The sequence below is a fragment of the Pseudophryne corroboree genome, unplaced genomic scaffold (assembly GCF_028390025.1).
Source record: "Pseudophryne corroboree isolate aPseCor3 unplaced genomic scaffold, aPseCor3.hap2 scaffold_1284, whole genome shotgun sequence".
Classification (NCBI taxonomy): Eukaryota; Metazoa; Chordata; class Amphibia; order Anura; family Myobatrachidae; genus Pseudophryne; species Pseudophryne corroboree.
Genome location: NW_026967909.1, coordinates 20,003 through 40,966, shown reverse-complemented (window position 1 = coordinate 40,966; position 20,964 = coordinate 20,003). Strand labels below are relative to the sequence as shown.

General features: G+C 47.2%; 14 non-coding genes and 1 pseudogene across 14 annotated transcripts; all 15 read right to left on the bottom strand.

The window, feature by feature from the left end:
• Positions 1–79: 79 nt before the first annotated feature.
• Positions 80–243, bottom strand: LOC134993507 (U1 spliceosomal RNA). Its single transcript, XR_010197298.1, has one exon. It is a non-coding gene; the product is annotated as a U1 spliceosomal RNA (small nuclear RNA).
• A 671-nt stretch (positions 244–914) lies between these two features.
• Positions 915–1,077, bottom strand: LOC134993516 (U1 spliceosomal RNA). Its single transcript, XR_010197306.1, has one exon. It is a non-coding gene; the product is annotated as a U1 spliceosomal RNA (small nuclear RNA).
• A 152-nt stretch (positions 1,078–1,229) lies between these two features.
• LOC134993499 (U1 spliceosomal RNA) lies at positions 1,230–1,393 on the bottom strand. Its single transcript, XR_010197290.1, has one exon. It is a non-coding gene; the product is annotated as a U1 spliceosomal RNA (small nuclear RNA).
• Positions 1,394–2,064: 671 nt separating this feature from the next.
• LOC134993519 (U1 spliceosomal RNA) lies at positions 2,065–2,227 on the bottom strand. Its single transcript, XR_010197309.1, has one exon. It is a non-coding gene; the product is annotated as a U1 spliceosomal RNA (small nuclear RNA).
• Positions 2,228–2,379: 152 nt separating this feature from the next.
• On the bottom strand, positions 2,380–2,543 carry LOC134993506 (U1 spliceosomal RNA). The gene has a single exon (XR_010197297.1). It is a non-coding gene; the product is annotated as a U1 spliceosomal RNA (small nuclear RNA).
• A 671-nt stretch (positions 2,544–3,214) lies between these two features.
• On the bottom strand, positions 3,215–3,377 carry LOC134993512 (U1 spliceosomal RNA). Its single transcript, XR_010197302.1, has one exon. It is a non-coding gene; the product is annotated as a U1 spliceosomal RNA (small nuclear RNA).
• Positions 3,378–3,529: 152 nt separating this feature from the next.
• LOC134993498 (U1 spliceosomal RNA) lies at positions 3,530–3,693 on the bottom strand. Its single transcript, XR_010197289.1, has one exon. It is a non-coding gene; the product is annotated as a U1 spliceosomal RNA (small nuclear RNA).
• Positions 3,694–4,364: 671 nt separating this feature from the next.
• On the bottom strand, positions 4,365–4,527 carry LOC134993518 (U1 spliceosomal RNA). Its single transcript, XR_010197308.1, has one exon. It is a non-coding gene; the product is annotated as a U1 spliceosomal RNA (small nuclear RNA).
• A 152-nt stretch (positions 4,528–4,679) lies between these two features.
• LOC134993505 (U1 spliceosomal RNA) lies at positions 4,680–4,843 on the bottom strand. Its single transcript, XR_010197296.1, has one exon. It is a non-coding gene; the product is annotated as a U1 spliceosomal RNA (small nuclear RNA).
• A 671-nt stretch (positions 4,844–5,514) lies between these two features.
• Positions 5,515–5,677, bottom strand: LOC134993511 (U1 spliceosomal RNA). Its single transcript, XR_010197301.1, has one exon. It is a non-coding gene; the product is annotated as a U1 spliceosomal RNA (small nuclear RNA).
• A 151-nt stretch (positions 5,678–5,828) lies between these two features.
• On the bottom strand, positions 5,829–5,992 carry LOC134993525 (U1 spliceosomal RNA). The gene has a single exon (XR_010197314.1). It is a non-coding gene; the product is annotated as a U1 spliceosomal RNA (small nuclear RNA).
• Positions 5,993–6,663: 671 nt separating this feature from the next.
• Positions 6,664–6,826, bottom strand: LOC134993523 (U1 spliceosomal RNA). Its single transcript, XR_010197312.1, has one exon. It is a non-coding gene; the product is annotated as a U1 spliceosomal RNA (small nuclear RNA).
• A 152-nt stretch (positions 6,827–6,978) lies between these two features.
• LOC134993524 (U1 spliceosomal RNA) lies at positions 6,979–7,142 on the bottom strand. The gene has a single exon (XR_010197313.1). It is a non-coding gene; the product is annotated as a U1 spliceosomal RNA (small nuclear RNA).
• Positions 7,143–7,835: 693 nt separating this feature from the next.
• LOC134993521 (U1 spliceosomal RNA) lies at positions 7,836–7,977 on the bottom strand (annotated as a pseudogene).
• Positions 7,978–8,129: 152 nt separating this feature from the next.
• On the bottom strand, positions 8,130–8,293 carry LOC134993500 (U1 spliceosomal RNA). The gene has a single exon (XR_010197291.1). It is a non-coding gene; the product is annotated as a U1 spliceosomal RNA (small nuclear RNA).
• Between the last annotated feature and the right edge of the window lie 12,671 nt (positions 8,294–20,964).

The window sequence follows — 20,964 nt, the reverse complement described above, 5'->3', positions numbered from 1 at the left end:
GCACAAGAGAACTCTCAAAAGAAGAACAAGGCTAGAGGAAGATCTGAGGCAAAGAAATCTGACTTTTACCAGAGCTGACCAGAGAAAAGCACAAACACAGTCCCCCACTACCACAAATAATGCAGTCGAGTTTCCCACATTTGGGGAAATCACAGGGGTCAGCATACCCAGAATGCAATGAATGAACCTCACCCTGGGAGAACAATCTTCATGACCATGGTATCTATTATGCAAAATAAGTATGATTTGGGATAGGGCTGGGGAGGGCCGCTGCTCAGGCATATCTCTGTCAAGTAAAGGAGATTCAACTGAGGCAGCACAAGGGAACTCTCATCTGGGGACAACAACTGCAGGGAGAACACATATTTTCAGATGAACATGGGAGGGCAGAAGGCTGCGTAATACTGAAGCACCCCCAAACAACAAACCAAATGCAACAACTAGTGCAAGCATTCCTGGGGGAGGGCCTGCAGCAGATGGATTTGCATATGGTGATGTCATCCAAGCAGTGGGTCAAAGTTGGCTTCAACCCTCGTCTGCATATGAAAAGAGAAAAGGGGCGTGCAGGGCATGGCGGCCTTTTGCGGCGCTTGGATGACCCCTAGTTCGCATTAAACACCTCCACTCTCCTTCGGTGTGGGGCTCATGTTGGCTATGCCCCAGCCCCTTAAGCATTCAAGCTGATTTCTTGCAGCAGCTGGGCACTGTAACAGCTCCAGAGCTGCTTTGTAAGGCAAGTAAAAGGGTGTGGGCCCTGCAGCACTACCTGTAGTTTGCATTGTGCATTGGAAGGCACAAAGTAAGCAGACGGGAGACGTCAGGATAGTGCGCAAGGGCATAGAAGGGAGCGGCTCAAGAAAAGAGAAGTGGAAACAGACAGCAAACTAGGCTGGAGAGAGACCTGAGACAAAGAGATCTGAATTATACGAGAGCCGACCAAGGGAAACAAAAATTATGCAGTCAAGTTTCCCACATTTGGGGAAATCGCAGTAGCAGCACACCCAGAGTGCAATGGGTGAGCTTTGCCCTGGGAGAAGCACCTTCATGATCATAGTATCTCACCTGGCAGGTAAGTAGGAGTTGGGCTAGAGCTGGGGAGGGTCACTGCTCGGGCACCCCCCTGTCAAGTGAAGGAGATTCAACTGAGGCAGCGCAAGGGAACTCTCGAAAGAAGAACAAGGCTAGAGGAAGATCTGAGACAAAGAAATCTGACTTTTACCAGAGCTGACCAGAGGAAAGCACAAACACAGTCCCCCACTACCACAAATAATGCAGTCGAGTTTCCCACATTTGGGGAAATCACAGGGGTCAGCATACCCAGAATGCAATGAATGAACCTCACCCTGGGAGAACAATCTTCATGACCATGGTATCTCCTATGCAAAATAAGTATGATTTGGGATAGGGCTGGGGAGGGCCGCTGCTCAGGCACATCTCTGTCAAGTAAAGGAGATTCAACTGAGGCAGCACAAGGGAACTCTCATCTGGGGACAACAACTGCAGGGAGAACACATATTTTCAGATGAACATGGGAGGGCAGAAGGCTGCCTAATACTGAAGCACCCCCAAACAACAAACCAAATGCAACAACTAGTGCAAGCATTCCTGGGGGAAGGCCTGCAGCAGATGGATTTGCATATGGTTCTGTCATCCAAGCAGTGGGTCAAAGTTGGCTTCAACCCTCGTCTGCATATGAAAAGAGAAAAGGGGCGTGCAGGGCATGGCGGCCTTTTGCGGCGCTTGGATGACCCCTAGTTCGCATTAAACACCTCCACCCTCCTTCGGTGTGGGGCTCATGTTGGCTATGCCCCAGCCCCTTAAGCATTCAAGCTGATTTCTTGCAGCAGCTGGGCACTGTAACAGCTCCAGAGCTGCTCTGTAAGGCAAGTAAAAGGGTGTGGGCCCTGCAGCACTACCTGTAGTTCGCATTGTGCGTTGGAATGCACAAAGTAAGCAGACGGGAGAAGTCAGGATAGTGCGCAAGGGCATAGAAGGGAGCGGCTCAAGAAAAGAGAAGTGGAAACAGACAGCAAACTAGGCTGGAGAGAGACCTGAGACAAAGAGATCTGAATTATACGAGAGCCGACCAGGGGAAACACAAATTATGCAGTCAAGTGTCCCACATTTGGGGAAATCGCAGGAGCAACACACCCAGAGTGCAATGGGTAAGCCTTGCCCTGGGAGAAGCACCTTCATGATCATAGTATCTCACTTGGCAGGTAAGTAGGAGTTGGGCTAGAGCTGGGGAGGGTCGCTGCTCGGGCACCCCCCTGTCAAGTGAAGGAGATCCAACTGAGACAGCACAAGAGAACTCTCAAAAGAAGAACAAGGCTAGAGGAAGATCTGAGGCAAAGAAATCTGACTTTTACCAGAGCTGACCAGAGAAAAGCACAAACACAGTCCCCCACTACCACAAATAATGCAGTCGAGTTTCCCACATTTGGGGAAATCACAGGGGTCAGCATACCCAGAATGCAATGAATGAACCTCACCCTGGGAGAACAATCTTCATGACCATGGTATCTATTATGCAAAATAAGTATGATTTGGGATAGGGCTGGGGAGGGCCGCTGCTCAGGCACATCTCTGTCAAGTAAAGGAGATTCAACTGAGGCAGCACAAGGGAACTCTCATCTGGGGACAACAACTGCAGGGAGAACACATATTTTCAGATGAACATGGGAGGGCAGAAGGCTGCGTAATACTGAAGCACCCCCAAACAACAAACCAAATGCAACAACTAGTGCAAGCATTCCTGGGGGAGGGCCTGCAGCAGATGGATTTGCATATGGTGATGTCATCCAAGCAGTGGGTCAAAGTTGGCTTCAACCCTCGTCTGCATATGAAAAGAGAAAAGGGGCGTGCAGGGCATGGCGGCCTTTTGCGGCGCTTGGATGACCCCTAGTTCGCATTAAACACCTCCACCCTCCTTCGGTGTGGGGCTCATGTTGGCTATGCCCCAGCCCCTTAAGCATTCAAGCTGATTTCTTGCAGCAGCTGGGCACTGTAACAGCTCCAGAGCTGCTTTGTAAGGCAAGTAAAAGGGTGTGGGCCCTGCAGCACTACCTGTAGTTTGCATTGTGCATTGGAAGGCACAAAGTAAGCAGACGGGAGACGTCAAGATAGTGCGCAAGGGCATAGAAGGGAGCGGCTCAAGAAAAGAGAAGTGGAAACAGACAGCAAACTAGGCTGGAGAGAGACCTGAGACAAAGAGATCTGAATTATACGAGAGCCGACCAAGGGAAACAAAAATTATGCAGTCAAGTTTCCCACATTTGGGGAAATCGCAGGAGCAGCACACCCAGAGTGCAATGGGTGAGCTTTGCCCTGGGAGAAGCACCTTCATGATCATAGTATCTCACCTGGCAGGTAAGTAGGAGTTGGGCTAGAGCTGGGGAGGGTCACTGCTCGGGCACCCCCCTGTCAAGTGAAGGAGATTCAACTGAGGCAGCGCAAGGGAACTCTCGAAAGAAGAACAAGGCTAGAGGAAGATCTGAGACAAAGAAATCTGACTTTTACCAGAGCTGACCAGAGGAAAGCACAAACACAGTCCCCCACTACCACAAATAATGCAGTCGAGTTTCCCACATTTGGGGAAATCACAGGGGTCAGCATACCCAGAATGCAATGAATGAACCTCACCCTGGGAGAACAATCTTCATGACCATGGTATCTCCTATGCAAAATAAGTATGATTTGGGATAGGGCTGGGGAGGGCCGCTGCTCAGGCACATCTCTGTCAAGTAAAGGAGATTCAACTGAGGCAGCACAAGGGAACTCTCATCTGGGGACAACAACTGCAGGGAGAACACATATTTTCAGATGAACATGGGAGGGCAGAAGGCTGCCTAATACTGAAGCACCCCCAAACAACAAACCAAATGCAACAACTAGTGCAAGCATTCCTGGGGGAAGGCCTGCAGCAGATGGATTTGCATATGGTTCTGTCATCCAAGCAGTGGGTCAAAGTTGGCTTCAACCCTCGTCTGCATATGAAAAGAGAAAAGGGGCGTGCAGGGCATGGCGGCCTTTTGCGGCGCTTGGATGACCCCTAGTTCGCATTAAACACCTCCACCCTCCTTCGGTGTGGGGCTCATGTTGGCTATGCCCCAGCCCCTTAAGCATTCAAGCTGATTTCTTGCAGCAGCTGGGCACTGTAACAGCTCCAGAGCTGCTCTGTAAGGCAAGTAAAAGGGTGTGGGCCCTGCAGCACTACCTGTAGTTCGCATTGTGCGTTGGAATGCACAAAGTAAGCAGACGGGAGAAGTCAGGATAGTGCGCAAGGGCATAGAAGGGAGCGGCTCAAGAAAAGAGAAGTGGAAACAGACAGCAAACTAGGCTGGAGAGAGACCTGAGACAAAGAGATCTGAATTATACGAGAGCCGACCAGGGGAAACACAAATTATGCAGTCAAGTGTCCCACATTTGGGGAAATCGCAGGAGCAACACACCCAGAGTGCAATGGGTAAGCCTTGCCCTGGGAGAAGCACCTTCATGATCATAGTATCTCACTTGGCAGGTAAGTAGGAGTTGGGCTAGAGCTGGGGAGGGTCGCTGCTCGGGCACCCCCCTGTCAAGTGAAGGAGATCCAACTGAGACAGCACAAGAGAACTCTCAAAAGAAGAACAAGGCTAGAGGAAGATCTGAGGCAAAGAAATCTGACTTTTACCAGAGCTGACCAGAGAAAAGCACAAACACAGTCCCCCACTACCACAAATAATGCAGTCGAGTTTCCCACATTTGGGGAAATCACAGGGGTCAGCATACCCAGAATGCAATGAATGAACCTCACCCTGGGAGAACAATCTTCATGACCATGGTATCTATTATGCAAAATAAGTATGATTTGGGATAGGGCTGGGGAGGGCCGCTGCTCAGGCACATCTCTGTCAAGTAAAGGAGATTCAACTGAGGCAGCACAAGGGAACTCTCATCTGGGGACAACAACTGCAGGGAGAACACATATTTTCAGATGAACATGGGAGGGCAGAAGGCTGCGTAATACTGAAGCACCCCCAAACAACAAACCAAATGCAACAACTAGTGCAAGCATTCCTGGGGGAGGGCCTGCAGCAGATGGATTTGCATATGGTGATGTCATCCAAGCAGTGGGTCAAAGTTGGCTTCAACCCTCGTCTGCATATGAAAAGAGAAAAGGGGCGTGCAGGGCATGGCGGCCTTTTGCGGCGCTTGGATGACCCCTAGTTCGCATTAAACACCTCCACCCTCCTTCGGTGTGGGGCTCATGTTGGCTATGCCCCAGCCCCTTAAGCATTCAAGCTGATTTCTTGCAGCAGCTGGGCACTGTAACAGCTCCAGAGCTGCTTTGTAAGGCAAGTAAAAGGGTGTGGGCCCTGCAGCACTACCTGTAGTTTGCATTGTGCATTGGAAGGCACAAAGTAAGCAGACGGGAGACGTCAAGATAGTGCGCAAGGGCATAGAAGGGAGCGGCTCAAGAAAAGAGAAGTGGAAACAGACAGCAAACTAGGCTGGAGAGAGACCTGAGACAAAGAGATCTGAATTATACGAGAGCCGACCAAGGGAAACAAAAATTATGCAGTCAAGTTTCCCACATTTGGGGAAATCGCAGGAGCAGCACACCCAGAGTGCAATGGGTGAGCTTTGCCCTGGGAGAAGCACCTTCATGATCATAGTATCTCACCTGGCAGGTAAGTAGGAGTTGGGCTAGAGCTGGGGAGGGTCACTGCTCGGGCACCCCCTGTCAAGTGAAGGAGATCCAACTGAGGCAGCGCAAGGGAACTCTCGAAAGAAGAACAAGGCTAGAGGAAGATCTGAGACAAAGAAATCTGACTTTTACCAGAGCTGACCAGAGGAAAGCACAAACACAGTCCCCCACTACCACAAATAATGCAGTCGAGTTTCCCACATTTGGGGAAATCACAGGGGTCAGCATACCCAGAATGCAATGAATGAACCTCACCCTGGGAGAACAATCTTCATGACCATGGTATCTCCTATGCAAAATAAGTATGATTTGGGATAGGGCTGGGGAGGGCCGCTGCTCAGGCACATCTCTGTCAAGTAAAGGAGATTCAACTGAGGCAGCACAAGGGAACTCTCATCTGGGGACAACAACTGCAGGGAGAACACATATTTTCAGATGAACATGGGAGGGCAGAAGGCTGCCTAATACTGAAGCACCCCCAAACAACAAACCAAATGCAACAACTAGTGCAAGCATTCCTGGGGGAAGGCCTGCAGCAGATGGATTTGCATATGGTTCTGTCATCCAAGCAGTGGGTCAAAGTTGGCTACAACCCTCGTCTGCATATGAAAAGAGAAAAGGGGCGTGCAGGGCATGGCGGCCTTTTGCGGCGCTTGGATGACCCCTAGTTCGCATTAAACACCTCCACCCTCCTTCGGTGTGGGGCTCATGTTGGCTATGCCCCAGCCCCTTAAGCATTCAAGCTGATTTCTTGCAGCAGCTGGGCACTGTAACAGCTCCAGAGCTGCTCTGTAAGGCAAGTAAAAGGGTGTGGGCCCTGCAGCACTACCTGTAGTTCGCATTGTGCGTTGGAATGCACAAAGTAAGCAGACGGGAGAAGTCAGGATAGTGCGCAAGGGCATAGAAGGGAGCGGCTCAAGAAAAGAGAAGTGGAAACAGACAGCAAACTAGGCTGGAGAGAGACCTGAGACAAAGAGATCTGAATTATACGAGAGCCGACCAGGGGAAACACAAATTATGCAGTCAAGTGTCCCACATTTGGGGAAATCGCAGGAGCAACACACCCAGAGAGCAATGGGTGAGCCTTGCCCTGGGAGAAGCACCTTCATGATCATAGTATTTAACCTGGCAGGTAAGTAGGAGTTGGGCTAGAACTGGGGAGGGTCGCTGCTCGGGCACCCCCCTGTCAAGTGAAGGAGATCCAACTGAGACAGCACAAGAGAACTCTCAAAAGAAGAACAAGGCTAGAGGAATATCTGAGACAAAGAAATCTGACTTTTACCAGAGCTGACCAGAGGAAAGCACAAACACAGTCCCCCACTACCACAAATAATGCAGTCGAGTTTCCCACATTTGGGGAAATCACAGGGGTCAGCATACCCAGAATGCAATGAATGAACCTCACCCTGGGAGAACAATCTTCATGACCATGGTATCTCCTATGCAAAATAAGTATGATTTGGGATAGGGCTGGGGAGGGCCGCTGCTCAGGCACATCTCTGTCAAGTAAAGGAGATTCAACTGAGGCAGCACAAGGGAACTCTCATCTGGGGACAACAACTGCAGGGAGAACACATATTTTCAGATGAACATGGGAGGGCAGAAGGCTGCCTAATACTGAAGCACCCCCAAACAACAAACCAAATGCAACAACTAGTACAAGCATTCCTGGGGGAAGGCCTGCAGCAGATGGATTTGCATATGGTGATGTCATCCAAGCAGTGGGTCAAAGTTGGCTTCAACCCTCGTCTGCATATGAAAAGAGAAAAGGGGTGTGCAGGGCATGGCGGCCTTTTGCGGCGCTTGGATGACCCCTAGTTCGCATTAAACACCTCCACCCTCCTTCGGTGTGGGGCTCATGAGTGCTATGCCCCAGCCCCTTAAGCATTCAAGCTGATTTCTTGCAGCAGCTTGGGCACTGTAACAGCTCCAGAGCTCCTCTGTAAGGCAAGTAAAAGGGTGTGGGCCCTGCAGCACTACCTGTAGTTCGCATTGTGCGTTGGAATGCACAAAGTAAGCAGACGGGAAAAGTCAGGATAGTGCGCAAGGGCATAGAAGGGAGCGGCTCAAGAAAAGAGAAGTGGAAACAGAGAGCAAACTAGGCTGGAGAGAGACCTGAGACAAAGAGATCTGAATTATCTCAGAGCCGACCAGGGGAAACACAAATTATGCAGTCAAGTGTCCCACATTTGGGGAAATCGCAGGAGCAACACACCCAGAGTGCAATGGGTAAGCCTTGCCCTGGGAGAAGCACCTTCATGATCATAGTATCTCACTTGGCAGGTAAGTAGGAGTTGGGCTAGAGCTGGGGAGGGTCGCTGCTCGGGCACCCCCCTGTCAAGTGAAGGAGATCCAACTGAGACAGCACAAGAGAACTCTCAAAAGAAGAACAAGGCTAGAGGAAGATCTGAGGCAAAGAAATCTGACTTTTACCAGAGCTGACCAGAGAAAAGCACAAACACAGTCCCCCACTACCACAAATAATGCAGTCGAGTTTCCCACATTTGGGGAAATCACAGGGGTCAGCATACCCAGAATGCAATGAATGAACCTCACCCTGGGAGAACAATCTTCATGACCATGGTATCTCCTATGCAAAATAAGTATGATTTGGGATAGGGCTGGGGAGGGCCGCTGCTCAGGCACATCTCTGTCAAGTAAAGGAGATTCAACTGAGGCAGCACAAGGGAACTCTCATCTGGGGACAACAACTGCAGGGAGAACACATATTTTCAGATGAACATGGGAGGGCAGAAGGCTGCCTAATACTGAAGCACCCCCAAACAACAAACCAAATGCAACAACTAGTACAAGCATTCCTGGGGGAAGGCCTGCAGCAGATGGATTTGCATATGGTGATGTCATCCAAGCAGTGGGCCAAAGTTGGCTGGAACCCTCATCTGCACATGAAAAGAGAAAAGGGGTATGCAGGGCATGGCGGCCTTTTGCATTGTGCGTTGGAATGCACAAAGTAAGCAGACGAGAGAAGTCAGGATAGTGCGCAAGGGCATAGAAGGGAGCGGCTCAAGAAAAGAGAAGTGGAAACAGACAGCAAACTAGGCTGGAGAGAGACCTGAGACAAAGAGATCTGAATTATACGAGAGCCGACCAAGTTCAATCCCACCCAGGAACGTAATTGACCTTGTTATCAGATTTTGGTGATCTTTAAGTAGACAAGTCAAAATTTCAAACCCCCTCTTATGGTGTAGGGTACCTGGCCTTCTCTGATGTAATCAGAGTTAGATTTGATTCAGTGATTTTATAAAAACAGCTAGGAAGCACAATTTAGCAGTGGGTTGCAGAGAAAAAGAAATATGCTGGCAAAAAAATCCAATTGAGTGATTAAACAGCTCTTCATTTTCTGGCTTTATTTTTATGCTAACAAATTTGTTCTCCTGAAAAGTGTCCACAAAGCCAAGTCTCTGATTAACACCTTTGTAAGGATGGTTTTTCACCTATTACTAAATTAAACTTGCTTCATTGGAAAGGCAGCAAGATGCATCCTCATTTCAATGTCTACTGAAATAATACGGGTTGACACCAGGAAACATTAACGCCACTGCATCCTTGCTGCTTTCTCATGTGGAAGTCTGTTTAATGTGAAAACAAGGTGATATCTAATTAGCACACAGGTAAGGAATTAAGAAAATCTTTATTTAAGGGTGAAGATGTTGCTAACAAAATCGTTGCCCCAATGCATCATTGAAATTCAAGCTGAAAAGATGATTTTAATATATCACTTGTACATTTTGTATTGCTCTTCTGGTGACAATGTAGTTTGTTTTTGTCAATTACCATTTTAATAATAGGGTAAAGAAAATTAAGTGGATTTTTGAAAGAAAACAATACTGTCAATATACTATTAAAACAAATTAAAATGGTAAAAGTTATTGTACTTTAAGTAAAAATAAAAGAACCAAAATATCAATCCCAGTTTTGGATTACTTTAATTAACAAAAAAAAAATGCATATAGCAAAGGATAGTTTCAATCTGCCTACCTCTGGGTTATGGGCCCAGCATGCTTCCATTGCAGTACTCTGCTGCACATGTAAGTGCAAGAGAACCTGAAGCACTCACTCATCATGGAAAAGTACCAATGTGTTTCTTCGTTGGTTGGTGGAAGAAACATCTTACAAAAACTCTCCAGATTATTGACTTTTTAAAGTTTTTCTAGGAAACGTTCTAGATAAATGCTTATTAGCCTTTGTCAGTATGTACTTTTTGCAAAGTGTCTCTGTGGCGCAATCGGTTAGTGTGTTCGGCTATTAACCAAAAGGTTGGTGGTTCAATCCCACCCAGGGACGTAATTGACCTTTTGATCAGATTTTGGTGATCTTTAAGTAGACAAGTCAAAATTTCAAACCCCCTGTTATGGTGTAGGGTACCTGGCCTTCTCTGATGTAATCAGAGTTAGATTTGATTCAGTGATTTTATAAAAACAGCTAGGAAGCACAATTTAGCAGTGGGTTGCAGAGAAAAAGAAATATGCTGGCAAAAAAATCCAATTGAGTGATTAATAGAGATGAGCGGGTTCGGTTCCTCGGAATCCGAACCCGCCCGAACTTCAGCTTTTTTTACACGGATCCGAGCGACTCGGATCTTCCCGCCTTGCTCGGTTAACCCGAGCGCGCCCGAACGTCATCATGACGCTGTCGGATTCTCGCGAGGCTCGGATTCTATCGCGAGACTCGGATTCTATATAAGGAGCCGCGCGTCGCCGCCATTTTCACACGTGCATTTAGATTGATAGGGAGAGGACGTGGCTGGCGTCCTCTCCATTTAGATTAGAAGAGAGAGAGTGAGATTGAGACAGAGACACTTGATTTACTGGAGCTTAGGAGTACTAGAGAGTGCAGAGTTTACTAGTGACTGACCACTGACCAGTGACCACCAGTGCAGTTTTATTTAATATAATCCGTTCTCTGCCTGAAAAAAAACGATACACAGTGACTCAGTCACATACCATATCTGTGCTCAGCCCAGTGTGCTGCATCATCTATGTATAATATCTGACTGTGCTCACACAGCTTAATTGTGGGGGAGACTGGGGAGCAGTTATAGGTTATAGCAGGAGCCAGGAGTACATACATATTATTAAAATTAAACAGTGCACACTTTTGCTGCAGGCAGGAGTGCCACTGCCAGTGTGACTGACCAGTGACCTGACCACACTGACCACCAGTATAGTATACTATATTGTGATTGCCTGAAAAAGTTAAACACTCGTCGTGTGACTTGTGTGGTGTTTTTTTATTCTATAAAAAACTCATTCTGCTGACAGACAGTGTCCAGCAGGTCCGTCATTATATAATATATACCTGTCCGGCTGCAGTAGTGATATATATATATTTTTTATATCATTATTTATCATCCAGTCGCAGCAGACACAGTACGGTAGTTCACGGCTGTAGCTACCTCTGTGTCGGCACTCGGCAGTCCATCCATAATTGTATACCACCTACCCGTGGTTTTTTTTTCTTTCTTCTTTATACATACTACATCTCATTATCAACCAGTCTATATTAGCAGCAGACACAGTACAGTACGGTAGTCCACGGCTGTAGCTACCTCTGTGTCGGCACTCGGCAGTCCGTCCATAATTGTATACCACCTACCCGTGGTTTTTTTTTCTTTCTTCTTTATACATACTACATCTCATTATCATCCAGTCTATATTAGCAGCAGACACAGTACAGTACGGTAGTCCACGGCTGTAGCTACCTCTGTGTCGGCACTCGGCAGTCCGTCCATAATTGTATACCACCTACCCGTGGTTTTTTTTTCTTTCTTCTTTATACATACTACATCTCATTATCAACCAGTCTATATTAGCAGCAGACACAGTACAGTACGGTAGTCCACGGCTGTAGCTACCTCTGTGTCGGCACTCGGCAGTCCATCCATAATTGTATACCACCTACCCGTGGTTTTTTTTTCTTTCTTCTTTATACATACTACATCTCATTATCAACCAGTCTATATTAGCAGCAGACACAGTACAGTACGGTAGTCCACGGCTGTAGCTACCTCTGTGTCGGCACTCGGCAGTCCATCCATAATTGTATACCACCTACCCATGGTTTTTTTTTCTTTCTTCTTTATACATACTACATCTCATTATCATCCAGTCTATATTAGCAGCAGACACAGTACAGTACGGTATTCCACGGCTGTAGCTACCTCTGTGTCGGCACTCGGCAGTCCATCCATAATTGTATACCACCTACCCGTGGTTTTTTTTTCTTTCTTCTTTATACATACTACATCTCATTATCAACCAGTCTATATTAGCAGCAGACACAGTACAGTACGGTAGTCCACGGCTGTAGCTACCTCTGTGTCGGCACTCGGCAGTCCGTCCATAATTGTATACCACCTACCCGTGGTTTTTTTTTCTTTCTTCTTTATACATACTACATCTCATTATCATCCAGTCTATATTAGCAGCAGACACAGTACAGTACGGTAGTCCACGGCTGTAGCTACCTCTGTGTCGGAACTCGGCAGTCCGTCCATAATTGTATACCACCTACCCGTGGTTTTTTTTTCTTTCTTCTTTATACATACTACATCTCATTATCAACCAGTCTATATTAGCAGCAGACACAGTACAGTACGGTAGTCCACGGCTGTAGCTACCTCTGTGTCGGCACTCGGCAGTCCATCCATAATTGTATACCACCTACCCGTGGTTTTTTTTTCTTTCTTCTTTATACATACTACATCTCATTATCAACCAGTCTATATTAGCAGCAGACACAGTACAGTACGGTAGTCCACGGCTGTAGCTACCTCTGTGTCGGCACTCGGCAGTCCATCCATAATTGTATACCACCTACCCGTGGTTTTTTTTTCTTTCTTCTTTATACATACTACATCTCATTATCAACCAGTCTATATTAGCAGCAGACACAGTACAGTACGGTAGTCCACGGCTGTAGCTACCTCTGTGTCGGCACTCGGCAGTCCATCCATAATTGTATACTAGTATCCATCCATCTCCATTGTTTACCTGAGGTGCCTTTTAGTTGTGCCTATTAAAATATGGAGAACAAAAATGTTGAGGTTCCAAAATTAGGGAAAGATCAAGATCCACTTCCACCTCGTGCTGAAGCTGCTGCCACTAGTCATGGCCGAGACGATGAAATGCCAGCAACGTCGTCTGCCAAGGCCGATGCCCAATGTCATAGTACAGAGCATGTCAAATCCAAAACACCAAATATCAGTAAAAAAAGGACTCCAAAACCTAAAATAAAATTGTCGGAGGAGAAGCGTAAACTTGCCAATATGCCATTTACCACACGGAGTGGCAAGGAACGGCTGAGGCCCTGGCCTATGTTCATGGCTAGTGGTTCAGCTTCACATGAGGATGGAAGCACTCAGCCTCTCGCTAGAAAACTGAAAAGACTCAAGCTGGCAAAAGCACCGCAAAGAACTGTGCGTTCTTCGAAATCCCAAATCCACAAGGAGAGTCCAATTGTGTCGGTTGCGATGCCTGACCTTCCCAACACTGGACGTGAAGATCATGCGCCTTCCACCATTTGCACGCCCCCTGCAAGTGCTGGAAGGAGCACCCGCAGTCCAGTTCCTGATAGTCAGATTGAAGATGTCAGTGTTGAAGTACACCAGGATGAGGAGGATATGGGTGTTGCTGGCGCTGGGGAGGAAATTGACAAGGAGGATTCTGATGGTGAGGTGGTTTGTTTAAGTCAGGCACCCGGGGAGACACCTGTTGTCCGTGGGAGGAATATGGCCGTTGACATGCCTGGTGAAAATACCCAAAAAATCAGCTCTTCGGTGTGGAAGTATTTCACCAGAAATGCGGACAACATTTGTCAAGCCGTGTGTTCCCTTTGTCAAGCTGTAATAAGTAGGGGTAAGGACGTTAACCACCTCGGAACATCCTCCCTTATACGTCACCTGCAGCGCATTCATAATAAGTCAGTGACAAGTTCAAAAACTTTGGCCGACAGCGGAAGCAGTCCACTGACCAGTAAATCCCTTCCTCTTGTAACCAAGCTCACGCAAACCACCCCACCAACTCCCTCAGTGTCAATTTCCTCCTTCCCCAGGAATGCCAATAGTCCTGCAGGCCATGTCACTGGCAATTCTGACGAGTCCTCTCCTGCCTGGGATTCCTCCGATGCATCCTTGCGTGTAACGCCTACTGCTGCTGGCGCTGCTGTTGTTGCTGCTGGGAGTCGATGGTCATCCCAGAGGGGAAGTCGTAAGCCCACTTGTACTACTTCCAGTAAGCAATTGACTGTCCAACAGTTCTTTGCGAGGAAGATGAAATATCACAGCAGTCATCCTGCTGCAAAGCGGATAACTGAGGCCTTGACAACTATGTTGGTGTTAGACGTGCGTCCGGTATCCGCCGTTAGTTCACAGGGAACTAGACAATTTATTGAGGCAGTGTGCCCCCGTTACCAAATACCATCTAGGTTCCACTTCTCTAGGCAGGCGATACCGAGAATGTACACGGACGTCAGAAAAAGACTCACCAGTGTCCTAAAAAATGCAGTTGTACCCAATGTCCACTTAACCACGGACATGTGGACAAGTGGAGCAGGGCAGGGTCAGGACTATATGACTGTGACAGCCCACTGGGTAGATGTATGGACTCCCGCCGCAAGAACAGCAGCGGCGGCACCAGTAGCAGCATCTCGCAAACGCCAACTCTTTCCTAGGCAGGCTACGCTTTGTATCACCGCTTTCCAGAATACGCACACAGCTGAAAACCTCTTACGGCAACTGAGGAAGATCATCGCGGAATGGCTTACCCCAATTGGACTCTCCTGTGGATTTGTGGCATCGGACAACGCCAGCAATATTGTGTGTGCATTAAATATGGGCAAATTCCAGCACGTCCCATGTTTTGCACATACCTTGAATTTGGTGGTGCAGAATTTTTTAAAAAACGACAGGGGCGTGCAAGAGATGCTGTCGGTGGCCAGAAGAATTGCGGGACACTTTCGGCGTACAGGCACCACGTACAGAAGACTGGAGCACCACCAAAAACTACTGAACCTGCCCTGCCATCATCTGAAGCAAGAAGTGGTAACGAGGTGGAATTCAACCCTCTATATGCTTCAGAGGTTGGAGGAGCAGCAAAAGGCCATTCAAGCCTATACAATTGAGCACGATATAGGAGGTGGAATGCACCTGTCTCAAGTGCAGTGGAGAATGATTTCAACGTTGTGCAAGGTTCTGATGCCCTTTGAACTTGCCACACGTGAAGTCAGTTCAGACACTGCCAGCCTGAGTCAGGTCATTCCCCTCATCAGGCTTTTGCAGAAGAAGCTGGAGACATTGAAGGAGGAGCTAACACGGAGCGATTCCGCTAGGCATGTGGGACTTGTGGATGGAGCCCTTAATTCGCTTAACAAGGATTCACGGGTGGTCAATCTGTTGAAATCAGAGCACTACATTTTGGCCACCGTGCTCGATCCTAGATTTAAAACCTACCTTGGATCTCTCTTTCCGGCAGACACAAGTCTGCTGGGGTTGAAAGACCTGCTGGTGAGAAAATTGTCAAGTCAAGCGGAACGCGACCTGTCAACATCTCCTCCTTCACATTCTCCCGCAACTGGGGGTGCGAGGAAAAGGCTCAGAATTCCGAGCCCACCCGCTGGCGGTGATGCAGGGCAGTCTGGAGCGACTGCTGATGCTGACATCTGGTCCGGACTGAAGGACCTGACAACGATTACGGACATGTTGTCTACTGTCACTGCATATGATTCTCTCAACATTGAAAGAATGGTGGAGGATTATATGAGTGACCGCATCCAAGTAGGCACGTCACACAGTCCGTACTTATACTGGCAGGAAAAAGAGGCAATTTGGAGGCCCTTGCACAAACTGGCTTTATTCTACCTAAGTTGCCCTCCCACAAGTGTGTACTCCGAAAGAGTGTTTAGTGCCGCCGCTCACCTTGTCAGCAATCGGCGTACGAGGTTACATCCAGAAAATGTGGAGAAGATGATGTTCATTAAAATGAATTATAATCAACTCCTCCGGGGAGACATTGACCAGCAGCAATTGCCTCCACAAAGTACACAGGGAGCTGAGATGGTGGATTCCAGTGGGGACGAATTGATAATCTGTGAGGAGGGGGATGTACACGGTGATATATCGGAGGATGATGATGAGGTGGACATCTTGCCTCTGTAGAGCCAGTTTGTGCAAGGAGAGATTAATTGCTTCTTTTTTGGGGGGGGTCCAAACCAACCCGTCATATCAGTCACAGTCGTGTGGCAGACCCTGTCACTGAAATGATGGGTTGGTTAAAGTGTGCATGTCCTGTTTTGTTTATACAACATAAGGGTGGGTGGGAGGGCCCAAGGACAATTCCATCTTGCACCTCTTTTTTCTTTTATTTTTCTTTGCGTCATGTGCTGTTTGGGGAGGGTTTTTTGGAAGGGACATCCTGCGTGACACTGCAGTGCCACTCCTAGATGGGCCCGGTGTTTGTGTCGGCCACTAGGGTCGCTTATCTTACTCACACAGTCAGCTACCTCGTTGCGCCTCTTTTTTTCTTTGCGTCATGTGCTGTTTGGGGAGGGTTTTTTGGAAGGGACATCCTGCGTGACACTGCAGTGCCACTCCTAGATGGGCCCGGTGTTTGTGTCGGCCACTAGGGTCGCTTATCTTACTCACACAGTCAGCTACCTCATTGCGCCTCTTTTTTTCTTTGCGTCATGTGCTGTTTGGGGAGGGTTTTTTGGAAGGGACATCCTGCGTGACACTGCAGTGCCACTCCTAGATTGGCCCGGTGTTTGTGTCGGCCACTAGGGTCGCTTATCTTACTCACACAGTCAGCTACCTCATTGCGCCTCTTTTTTTCTTTGCGTCATGTGCTGTTTGGGGAGGGTTTTTTGGAAGGGACATCCTGCGTGACACTGCAGTGCCACTCCTAGATGGGCCCGGTGTTTGTGTCGGCCACTAGGGTCGCTTATCTTACTCACACAGTCAGCTACCTCATTGCGCCTCTTTTTTTCTTTGCGTCATGTGCTGTTTGGGGAGGGTTTTTTGGAAGGAACATCCTGCGTGACACTGCAGTGCCACTCCTAGATGGGCCCGGTGTTTGTGTCGGCCACTAGGGTCGCTTATCTTACTCACACAGTCAGCTACCTCATTGCGCCTCTTTTTTTCTTTGCGTCATGTGCTGTTTGGGGAGGGTTTTTTGGAAGGGACATCCTGCGTGACACTGCAGTGCCACTCCTAGATGGGCCCGGTGTTTGTGTCGGCCACTAGGGTCGCTTATCTTACTCACACAGCTACCTCATTGCGCCTCTTTTTTTCTTTGCGTCATGTGCTGTTTGGGGAGGGTTTTTTGGAAGGGACATCCTGCGTGACACTGCAGTGACACTCCTAGATGGGCCCGGTGTTTGTGTCGGCCACTAGGGTCGCTTATCTTACTCACACAGCTACCTCATTGCGCCTCTTTTTTTCTTTGCGTCATGTGCTGTTTGGGGAGGGTTTTTTGGAAGGGACATCCTGCGTGACACTGCAGTGCCACTCCTAGATGGGCCCGGTGTTTGTGTCGGCCACTAGGGTCGCTTATCTTACTCACACAGCGACCTCGGTGCAAATTTTAGGACTAAAAATAATATTGTGAGGTGTGAGGTATTCAGAATAGACTGAAAATGAGTGGAAATTATGGTTTTTGAGGTTAATAATACTTTGGGATCAAAATGACCCCCAAATTCTATGATTTAAGCTGTTTTGTAGGGTTTTTTGAAAAAAACACCCGAATCCAAAACACACCCGAATCCGACAAAAAAAATTCGGTGAGGTTTTGCCAAAACGCGGTCGAACCCAAAACACGGCCGCGGAACCGAACCCAAAACCAAAACACAAAACCCGAAAAATTTCCGGCGCTCATCTCTAGTGATTAAACAGCTCTTCATTTTCTGGCTTTACTTTTATGCTAACAAAGTTGTTCTCTGAAAAGTGTCCACAAAGCCAAGTCTCTGATTAACACCTTTGTAGGGATGGTTTTTCACCTATTACTAAATTAAACTTGCTTCATTGGAAAGGCAGCAAGAAACACTAGACTAATTGGAGGTGCGCCCTAAAGCAAATTACAATGTTAGGATTAGGGGGTTCGGAAAGACCTCTAGTGTATACTGTCACGATCCGGGTATCTGGACGCCATAACTTACCTTTCAGATGCCTCCTAAGGCTGGCTCAGCGCTCCAGGACCGGATCCCATCTGTTATTCTGATGTCCCCATTCCTGCCTCCTCTCCTGTCACTCTGAGACGCTGTCACAGCGGCGCCATGTTACATCTTGAATGGCATCTCCCGCGGCCTCCGCCGCCGTCCCTGAGTTTCTGCATGCAGGATGTCAGAGTGGCGCTTATGTCAGCCGCGGCCTCCGCTGTTGCCCGCGTGGTTCAAATGTGCACTCATCAGTCTGGCGTCTCCTGTTTACTGTGGCCGGCGCCGCCATTGCTGTTAAAGTTCCCACATGGATTATCAAACCAATCTTCCCTCCAAGTGTCTGCATGGGCGCAGCCATGTTGGATTCTGTCACCTGTTCATTTCCACCTATCCGATGTTTCCATTGTAATCTGCATAATTGCCTAGCCAATCCCTTCCTTGCTGCAGGTATAAGTATTCTGTGCCTGAGCAAGGAAGGCGTCAGTGATTTGGTTGTCAAACCTAGTTCCAGTTTGTCTCTCTCCCGTGGTTGTTTTCCAGGTTCCAGTTACCATCTCCAAACCTCCACTAAAGAGACCCGCTCTAGTCTACCACCTGCGGTGCAGCCTGACTCTCCAGTCCTCTGGGACTCATCTGTTTCCAGTTACAGATTTACCTGCTTCCAGCCTAGCTTCCGGCAGAGATCAGCTCTTCTTAAAGTGCCGGTATCATTTCCGCAGATTACCACTCACCACCGGCACTATTATTTCACCGCTCTCAAACTCCATATATCAATCATATTTCATCGCTCTCAAGCTTCATTTATTATTTGGCTGGTTCCATCCAGCAATCCACTCCGTGCTTACATCAGTCTGGTTTCAGCCAGTACCCACAGCAGCCATTTTATCCACAGCAGCCCAGCTTTTCCTGGAACACCAGCTAGTATGATCCTGGGCTATCTCCATTGCTACAGTCGGGCCTAGTAAGGACTTTCCAACTAGAAGATAATAAGAACTGTCTCATACTACCAGAGCCCTGTGGTCCTTGCCCTCCTGTAGTACCCAGGAACTGTATTATTTCTCTGCTGATTTTATGTTTCTCTTTTATTACTGCGGTGATGCATGGAGTTTGTCAAAATAAACATCATTGACTTTTATCCTGGTTGTCGTGGGCACGCCTTCGGGCAATTCTTCTACATTTAACTTACATGTCCAGGGGTCTGATACAACCTCCCAGGTTCCACTACACCTCAGCCCCTACAACTGAGGCTGCCTCCAGTCAGCTCAGGCCCTCAGTTGTGACATATACACTGTATATACATTTTAAGATAGGAAGGTACAAATTACATATTCACATTGCATCTATGGGCTGGATTCAAATGTCCCTTTCCTCCCTCAATCGTGCCCGTCAGCAGCTATTCTATTCTATATAAGGAGCCACGCGTCGCCGCCATTTTCACTTGTGCATTGGAGATGATAGGGAGAGGACGTGCAGCGTTTTCTCAGTTTCTGTGTTCAGTGTGCTGCAAATATCTGTGCTCAGTGTGCTTGCAAATATCTGTGCTCAGTGTGCTTGCAAATATCTGTGCTCAGTGTGCTGAAAATATCTACGTTCTCTGCCTGAAAAATGCTCCATATCTGTGCTGCATTGTATTATATAGTATGAGGACAGGGCAGAATTTTGCTGACCACCAGTATATAATAATTAGCAGTACGGTACAGTAGGCCACTGCTCTACCTACCTCTGTGTCGTCAAGTATACTATCCATCCATACCTGTGGTGTATTTTAGTAGTTGTGCGCAGTATATATAGTAGGAGGACAGGGCAGAATTTTGCTGACCACCAGTATATAATATATAGCAATACGGTACAGTAGGCCACTGCTCTACCTACCTCTGTGTCGTCAAGTATACTATCCATCCATACCTGTGGTGTATTTTAGTAGTTGTGCGCACTATATATAGTAGGAGGACAGTGCAAAATTTTGCTGACCACCAGACTTCTACTTAAGTCCAATGGTGTAGGATGTGCAAAGCTGTTTGGCTGTGCATTTATTGATCTAAGCATGCATTTTTATCAAAGCGTGATAAAATTGACACATAACGCAGCGTTCAATCAGCGTTAATTTATCTTCAGCTGATATCGATTGTGAATTGACGTTTCTTCTCTTCTTGTCACCTACAGGTAATTACAATTGACTACAACCACCAATCTATTCTGCTGCACTATATCTATATATGCAAAGCTAATTCTGCTGGGTAATTACAATTGACTACAACCACCAATCTATTCTGCTGCACTATATCTATATATGCAAAGCTAATTCTGCTGGGTAATGCAAATTGAAACATTATTGCATAGTATGTGATTTTGAAGTACTTTTTTAAAGTTTTGAATGATATAGACCCAGTTTAATCTTTGTGGAATGCCTGGTTGTTGTTTTTAAGGTAATTTATTGCCTGGCATTTGAGGGGGTGGGGTGTGGTTACAGATTTCAATTATTGGTTTCACTTGTAATAGTCTTCTACTAAAGTCCAATGGTGTAGGCTGTGCAAAGCCATTTGGCTGTGCATTTATTGATCTAAGCGTGCATTTTTATAAAAGCGTGATAAAATTGACACATAACAGCAGTGTTCAATTAGCATTCAATCGAAGTGAAAAAGAAGGAAAACAGAAGCACACCAATCTAACAAAACAAAGAAAACTGAAGAACTAATAACAAATGTGAGTCACTTACTCCTCAGATCACTCACCTCCTGATTGTTGCATCTGATTACATAGCACAGAACTACCTTACTTGGACATTTCATAAACCATCCATTTCACCTACAAATGCCTGTATCTGTATTATTGTAATTTTGTTTTTTAAGCACAGCTGCACCAATGCAATTTTACCTGCAAACACTTAAAACATCTAACATAATTACCATTGCTTCTTAAACCTCACACAATCCTTTCATTTCTTACACTCCAAATACATTTCTGCACCCACTTTATCTACGCTTTTGACTCATTTCATACTAAATCTACACCCCTTGAGCCTACACTGCTTTTCTCACCTGCATTTCTACAATTCTTCTGCTCGGATTCCCTTACAGTCTCCTCTCCTACTTCCACTTTCCCTCAACCTA